Raw genomic sequence first — 9,104 nt, forward strand, 5'->3', positions numbered from 1 at the left:
CTTTCACCTATCTTGCTGAGTACTATGCCTGCAGGAATATTTGATTTTGCATCCTGTGTAGTGGATGGAGGCCAGGGCTTTCTTGAAGTTTATAGCCATAGGGTCTGCCTGCTGTTGTGGACACAGCAAAAAAAAAAATTAAAAGAAAAATTTAAAAAGCGAGACTAGGCATTTTGTGAGTGTGATGCCTCTGAGGGCTCAGATTCCAGCTGTCTCCACTTCATCCCATCACCTGCTCCCGACACGGGGTGTTCCGTTGACTGAGACCTTCTGCTAAGGCTGTCCTTTGTTGCAGGTTTCTATGAAGGCATGGCGGAGACCGACCATCCTTTCCTACACACACCAGCCCCAGAGGTGTGGAGAGGCCCCCAGGCATGAACTGATGGCATCTTGGGGCTATGGAGTGACGGTGGTCTAGCCTCGCCTGTGTGTCTCTGCATCCAGGTGTGAAGGGGTGGCACACGGCAGCCGCTTGGGACAAATAGGACAGACGTTTGTTTCCCCTCAGCCAGGAGGATGAAGACAAGGCACTCCACCTGAGGCTGTCCTTTGAAACAAACCAGAGCTCATTTCTGGGTCTGTGGCCTCGTGGGGGGCCCTTGCCCCCTTGGAATGCCACCAGGATCAGGTCTTGCCTGCCCCAGGGCTCCTCTCTGTGAATCCGCACACTGACCTGAGGTTCTGGGTAAGAGTGAATCACGGTTCATACACCGCTCGTATTCCATTCTCACTGCAAAGAAGAGCTTCTGTATCTTCACTCTGAGGGAAGGTAACCAGCTGGGTGGCGGCTTGGGGCCCCTGTGAGCACGGTCATCTCTGGTTCACTTAGTGGAAGGAAGTTTAAAAGACACATGTATTATAGCACATTCCTGCTGCTGCTGCTGCTGCTAAATCGCTTCAGTCATGTCCGACTCTGTGTGACCCCAGAGACGGCAGCCCACCAGGCTCCCCCATCCCTGGGATTCTCTAGGCAAGAACACTGGAGTGGGTTGCCATTTCCTTCTCCAATGCAGGAGAGTGAAAAGTGAAAGTGAAGTCGCTCAGTCGTGTCCGACTCTTAGCGACCCCATGGACTGCAGCCTACCAGGCTCCTCCATCCATGGGATTTTCCAGGCAAGAGTACTGGAGTAGGGTGCCATTGCCTTCTCCAGCACATTCCTGAGGGCACACTAATTATGTAGTTATCTTGAAAGTTAATTGTACTGGATTTTAAGTGAACCTGGAATAATACTTCATAGTCCTTGAGTTTCCCTTGAGAGCTGTGTGTTGTGGAGGCTGGTTGGGCTTGGAGGTCGAGCAGTCTTGGAGGGAACAGTGTTCTCACTGGCCTAAGAACATTCCTTTTGACTGGTGGCAAGCTTCACTGGTGGCTCAGTTGGTAAAGAATCTGCCTGCAATGCAGGAGACCTGGGTTCAATCCCTGGGTTGGGAAGATCTCCTGGAGAAAGGAAAGGCTACCCCCTCCAGTATTCTGGCCTGGAGAATTCCATGGACTGTATAGTCCATGGGATCGCAAAGAGTCGGACACAACTGAGCGACTTTCACTTCACTTCACTTCAAACCTGTATAAAGAGAGCAAGCCATGGGAGACGTGCCCTATTTTGAGGGGCTCCTGGTTTTTTGAGAGCATATTTAGAGATAGAAATAAACCAAGCAAATAGTGGGTATCTATGTGGTGGGGAAAGAAGCTACATCAACAGGTTTTACAAGCAATGAGAGGAGGGACAGGCAGTAAGGGCTACTGAGGGCTCCTGACTGCTAGGAGTGGGCAGGTGCCTTTGTCCGTTCTGTCCCTTAGTCCTCTCAGTGGCAGCAGGCGGCGTATGGAGGAAGGCCTGCATCTGAGGCTCAGGAGAGTCTGCTAGGAGTCCAGGTTCACTCAGGCAATGACTGGCGGGTTCCTACAGCCCTGGGCCTGTAGTCATTCATTAGCCTGTTTTAGAGGCCACATCCCAGGCGCTGCAGCCAAGGATGGCTGCCTGGGGTGTCAGCACTGCGGGCACCTGGGAGTTGGGCAGGATTCAGCCTCACTCTGTGAGAGGAACCAGGGGGATTCTTCTACCTTTAAATCAGCCAGTTCCAGTCCAGTTACCGGGAGTGGGACAGCCTCTTCAAAACAGTCTCGCGGGCAGATGCCTGGGGTCCCTCCCTCTCTGCTGGCCTGACCTGGGGACTCCGAGAGCTAGGTCTTTCTGTTGACTAGATAAGTGGACATCCTGAACATTTACAGACCGCTGTGGGTATGCAATGTGCTGCTTCAGGCTCAAAGACCCTTGCCTTCTGCCCTTTGACCTTGATGGTGGTCTCATCGTCACAATTTCTGCTGATAAGGAGAGTAAGATGACCACGGTGTGTTCTGCATGCATGGATTCAACACTGGGTTGAAAATATGTGGTAAAAACATTCCAGAAAGTTCCCAAAAGCAAAATTTTAACTTGCTGCAGGCTGGCAACTATTTACATAGCATCTCCATTGTCCTCAGTATTATAAGCGATCTAGAGATGATTTAATGCAGGAGAATGTGTGTAGGTTTATGCAAACACTATATCATTTTCCATTTAGAGAGAGAAACCGAGCAGATGGGAGGTGTCTGTGGTGGGGTTAGATGCTACATCATCAGGTTTTATAAGCGAGGAGGGAGAAGGGACAGGCATCAGGAGTTCCTGAGGGCCCCTAGGATCACTAGGAATTGGCATCTCTCTTCCCATCTCTCATTTTGGATTTGGGATCCTCTGGGGTCCTGGGACCAGTCCCCTGGGGATATTGAGGGATGACTGACCTCATATTCAAATGGTTTACAGTTGACTAAATGCTTTCTTGACTGCTCTCTTTGCTTATAAAACTCTTCTTTAGATTCCAATCTAAAATCATCTTTCATAATGATTGGTAATTTGGGCCTAAAAATTATCTATAGGTTAACAGCTAGACAGAGTTTTAGGGCTGGGAGCAGAACTCTAAAATGTGAAGGCTTTTTGATTGCCTGTGATCGATAAATGGATTTACAGGGCTGAGTTTTGGAAAATGATATTTGTAAATTACCCTCTTTGCATTGGAAAACTAGATTTTCTTTTCCATTTGCACCAAAATGTACAGGAAGAACAAGCCTTGAAAGGAGAATGAATCAGCAGATGAAGCACAGAAAACAGGAAAAAAGCTTTTACTGCAAGGGCTATTTGGGGAATTTGGTTGTTTTCTTTTGTACAGATAATTTGCCATTTCTCTTCTCTTTTTTGTGCACAGCATTTTGTTAGATGGCATTTTGGTAAATCACTACCTTCCAATGTGATTAGAAAATGATTGCTCTGAATTATAACCAGCCAAACACACTTACTGTGCAAGAGACAGGTGAATGATGGAGAACCAGCTATTATTGAGCAGTAATTACGGCCAGCATCAATTTGCAGATCTGCCTTGGCTCTGGGAGAGCCTCCACCAGGGCGGTGAACATCCTGTGTGCTTGTCTGTGCTCCCCAAGTCCACCTAGCCCGCCCCCATCTCTGTAAAGACTCCAGAGCTGAGGAAGCAGAGATCAGGGCTAGAGACAGGCCCAAGACTTTCCCGTCTCCTTGAGGGGAACCAGATTCTTGACTGTGCTACCTGGAGCCCTTTCTCAGCCCATCAGGCCATGTACAGACCGTCAGTTCTGTGGGTCCTTGCCTTGGTGCCCTCCCAGGTCAGGGCACTAGGAAACACAGCCACCCTGGGAGGACCGTGCCATCAGTTGCTTCTGCTACATTTTCCTGAATGGAAGTCGGGCTGCCATGAGTTGACAGGAGATGCCCACGTGTGAATGAGAAAATCCATCTCCATTAGTACTGTAACTGAGTCCTTTGCTGGGCACACAGCCCGTGTGTGTATAGGCGGCAGCCCTGGGTGAGCCTGGTGACTGCTGGGGTGCAGTGCCCAGGGCTCCCTTCTGCAACAAGCCACATCCCATCTCAGGTGCTGGCGTGCCGCTCAGAGACAGTCCCCCTGACGCCTCACCCCGGGGCATAGCCCTTCTTGTGGTGACCTGCATTCAGAGTTAAGGGATGTCCCAAGTTCAGGCAAGCTGGAAGGCCATTCCCAGTTGTAGCAGTCCCTACAGGTGGTGTAGGGCTCTACAGAGACTGAATTATCCATCCTGGTTTCTCCCTCAACCCAGTTCTTCCTGTAGGTCATGATTACAGGAACATTTGCTATTAAGTGGCTTGTGCACTGAGCTTTGTCCAAAGCTACATCCAAGAAACCCAACCTGAAATCATGGACAGGTCTCATAGCATCCCTCCAATTCTTAGCCAGGAGTCTGCACCTCAAAACATGCAGCCCCTATTTGTTTTCCAAATGTGGTATTTGCAAAATGCTAGTTCAATCAGGCATCCCTTCCTTGGAGCCTTTCATTGGTTTATCTTTTGCTCTTAGGGACAAACAGCCACTTCCTTCATGTGGCTAAGTTGTTGTTTTTCTTCAGCTGCTACATCATGTTCAACTCTCTGAGGCCCCATGGACTACAGAACACTAGGCTTCCCTGTCCTTCACTATCTCCTGGAAGTTGCTCAAACTCATGTCCATTGAGTCGGTGATGCCATTCAACCATCTCATCCTCTGTCACCCCTTTCTCCTCCCGCCCTCAATCTCTCCCAGCATCGGGGTCTTTTCCAATGAGCCAACAGTTTGGATCAGATGCCAAAGTATTGGGGCTTCAGCTTCAGCACCAGTCCTTCCAGTGAATATTCAGGACTGATTTCCTTTAGGATTGACTGGTTGGATCTCCTCGAAGTCCAACGGACTCTCAAAAGTCTTCTCCAACAGCATAATTTGAATGTGGCTAAGTAGTTTGATCAAATTTGCCATCCAAACTGGGACAGTTTGGGGAACACAAGAGAGGAAATAAATATAATTTAAGTAACTTTTAAATGTTTATTTACTGAATGACAGTTATTCTTTACTACATTGATGGGCCTCTAAAATAATTCTATTAAACGGCTATGAAAAATTGTATAACCATTAAGGTACCATATACATTAAAGGAAAATTTAATTTTTCTACCGATCATATGAACATTAAAATAACAGCAGAATAATTATTTTGCTACATATTCACATATTTTATCAGTTATTTAGCATATTTATTGTTCATATTTGGTCACTGATATTTTTCTGTATAATGTAGTTTTAGTATATTTTTTTGTAATATTTTCAAAAAATTAGCTATAATACCACAAAGTTGCATTTTATGGTTAATAAATTTGAAGCTGTTGGTGTCCTTAATTGACTCTTCTCTATAATCATAGCATTTTTTTTTCTAATTTTATTTTATTTTTAAACTTTACATAATTGTATTAGTTTTGCCAAATATCAAAATGAATCCGCCACAGGTATACATGTGTTCCCCATCCCGAACCCTCCTCCCTCCTCCTCCCCATACCATCCCTCTGGGCCGTCCCAGTGCACCAGCCCCAAGCATCCAGCATCGTGCATCGAACCTGGACTGGCAACTCGTTTCCTACATGATATTTTACATGTTTCATTGCCATTCTCCCAAATCTTCCCACCCTCTCCCTCTCCCACAGAGTCCATAAGACTGTTCTATACATCAGTGTCTCTTGCTGTCTCGTACACAGGGTTATTGTTACCATCTTTCTAAATTCCATATATATGCGTTAGTATACTGTATTTATGTTTTTCCTTCTGGCTTACTTCACTCTGTATAATAGGCTCCAGTTTCATCCACCTCATTAGAACTGATTCAAATGTATTCTTTTTAATGGCTGAGTAATACTCCATTGTGTATATGTACCACAGCTTTCTTATCCATTCATCTGCTGATGGACATCTAGGTTGCTTCCATGTCTTGGCTATTATAAACAGTGCTGCGATGAACATTGGGGTACACGTGTCTCTTTCCCTTTTTAATTGAGAAAATATTCTTCCTACAGATTCTGATATATGTGGTATGTTTCAGGTCAGAGACCTTCATAGTTCTGACTTTCTTCCTCCATTCAAAGTACTGTTCTTTAATAAATATTTTTGAAAGACAAAATTTATTAAATTGTCCTCATTTATGAATATTTTAAATGTTTAATCAAATTTTGATGTTAAAAATTATAGGTTTCAATTTCATCCCATTCTGGTGCTAGATATCCATTTATGCAATTAAAAGTTCCATCAGAAATCCTTCACAAGAGCTGAGACATAAAACTTCAAAATTATATTTTGAGCACCATATAAATTCTCATCTTTTATTTAGTAGCTTAATTCCTCTTTAGGGTTAAATTTCATTGTCCTTTTTTAAAAAATAGCTTAGATAATTTAAATTTGCTGAAAGCTTCAAAAGGTAAGATTTTCTTACTCTACAGTATTAAATACTCAGATCTAGAAATTTTCAGGGCTTATCTGGTGACTCAGTGGTAAAGAATCTGTCTGCCAATGCAGGAAATATGGGTTTGATCTCTGGGTTGAGGAGATCCCCGGCAGAAGGAAATGACAACCGACTCCAGTATTCTTGCCCGGAAAATCCCGTGGACATAGGAGCCTGCAGGCTACCGTCCATCGCCGACTCAATGGGCGTGAATTTGACCAAAGTCCAAGAGATCGTGGAGGACAGGGGAGTCTGGAGGGCTGCAGTCCATGGGGTCACAAAGAGTTGGATAAGACTGAGCAACTGAAAAACAATAAATATTAAATTAATCTGGTTTTGTTATCTTGTTGTTTTTACTTTCTTGTGTAACTTAAGGTAAATGTACAAACTGTAAGCTTTTATTCTGCTAAGAGTTGACAATGGTGTAAATGCCTGTGTAGCCAACATCCCAATCAGACACAGACTAGTTTCTATCTCAGAAAGTCCCCTCAAGCTGCGCTGCAGTCAATCGCTCTCCCCAGCCCCAGAGAGACCATTGCTCTGCTTTCTATCCCCATGAATTACATTGCCTGCTGTTGAACTCCATATAAATGGAATCGTAAGTCATGAGTGTGTGTTCTTTTATGTCTGGCTTCCTTGGCTGAGCAAAATGTTTTATGCAATCTCCGGTTGTGGAAGTTGGATGGTCTCCAGCTTAGGGCAATAATGAATATAACTGCTATGAATATTATTCTACAAGCCATTTTCTTGTCATTGTCTTTCATATCTCTTAGATACATGCCTTCAAGTGGAGTTGCAGGGTTGCATAGTAAAAGTACGTTTAACCTGAAAAGAAGCTGCCTGTTTGTCAAAGTGACTCTACTTTGCCATGCCAGGTGCTCTAAATTCCTAAGACTTGGTACTGTCAGTCACTTTAATTATCACCCTTCAAGAGTGGAACCTCACTGTGATTTTAACATCCTATCTCTGATGACTCACGATAGTGAGTTCCTTTTCATAAGTTTGAAGTTCAGTTCAGTTCAGTCGCTCAGTCGTGTTTTACTCTTTGTGACCCCATGGACTGCAGCACGCCAGGCTTCCCTGCCCATCACCAAGTCCCAGAGCTTGCTCAAACTCATGTCCACTGAATCAGTGATGCTATCCACCCGTCTGATCCTCTGTTGTCCCCTTCTCCTCCTGCCTTCAATCTTGCCCAGCATCAGGGTCTTTTCCAATGAGTCAGTTCTTTGCATCAAGTGGCCAAATTATTGGAGCTTCAGCATCAGTCTTTCTAATGAATGTTCAGGGCTGATTTCCCTCAGGATTGACTGGTTGGATCTCCTTGCAGTCCAAGGGACTCTCAAGAGTCTTCTCCAACACCGCAGTTCCAAAGCATCGGTTCTCCGGTGCTCAGCTTTCTTTATGGTCCAACTACATCAGTACATAACTACTGGAACAACTATGGCTTTGACTGGACAGACCTTTGTCGGTACATCATTGTTTCCCTTTTTAAGACCTGTATGTATTTTCTTTGGTGAGTTCTCGGTTCAAATCTTTTGCCTCCTTTTAAGATTAGGTTGTTTGTTTTTATTATTGATTTGTTGGAGTTAAAAAAAATATATACTCTGAATACATGTCTGTTGTCAGATATATATGTATCGTGAATATTTTCCCCTGGCTAGGTCTTGCCTTTCCCTTTCCTTAAGTGTGCCTTCTGAAGAGCACAGCTTTTTTTCTTTTTCTTTTTTCTTTATTTTGGTTTTGGCTGCGCTGGGTCTTCATTACCCTGTGTGCTTTTCTCTGGTTGCAGTGAGTAGTGGCCACTCTGCGCTGTGGTGCACAGGTTTCTCATTCTGGGGCACAGGCTCCAGGCTGTGTGGGTTCTAGGGTCCCCAGGCTCTGGAGCATAGGCTCAGGAGTTGATGCACATGGGCTTAGTTGCCTATGACATGTGGGCTCCTGGGTCAGGGATTGAACTCAAGTCTCCTTCTTCTCGGCAGGCAAATTCTTTACCACTGAGACACTGGAGAGGCCCCTGAAGAACATAAATTAATAGTATTGATGAAGTCTAATTGATCTTTTTTTTTCCTTTTCTTGTTAGTGCTTTTGTGTCTATAGTTTTTATGAAGATAAAAGCTTACACTTTGTTCTAGAACCTCTGTGGTTTTAGCTTTCTGTTCAAGCCTAATAGCCACACTGAATTAAATTTTTAGACAGCATGACATAGAGGTCAAAGTTGATTTTAATTCCCCTAGATAGCTAACATTCATTCACATTTAATATCATCATTAACCAAAAAGTATATGGTTTAGTTGTTCTTTGCATATATTAAAATTTTGTACATCTAATAATCGAACTCCTATTTTGACTAGGGGAATATCTGAACCAATAGAATACAGTTTGAATGTAACTGCATTGGAAGAAAAGCTATGAAGAAGCTAGATAGCATATTAAAAAGCAGAGATATTACATTGCCAACAAAGGTCCATCTAGTCAAGGCTATGGTTTTTCCAGTAGTCATACATGGATGTGAAACTGGACAATAAAGAAAGCTAAGCACATCCGGTCCCATCACTTCATGGGAAATAGATGGGCAAACAGTGGATACAGTGTCAGACTTTATTTTTGGGGGCTCCAAAATCACTACAGATGGTGGTTGCAGCCATGAAATTAAAAGACGCTTACTCCTTGGAAGGAAAGTTATGACCAACCTAGATAGCATATTCAAAAGCAGAGACATTACTTTGCCAACAAAGGTTCGTCTAGTCAAGGCTATGGTTTTTCCT

Source organism: Bison bison, unplaced genomic scaffold (assembly GCF_000754665.1).
Source record: "Bison bison bison isolate TAMUID 2011002044 unplaced genomic scaffold, Bison_UMD1.0 scf7180017864377, whole genome shotgun sequence".
NCBI lineage: Eukaryota > Metazoa > Chordata > Mammalia > Artiodactyla > Bovidae > Bison > Bison bison.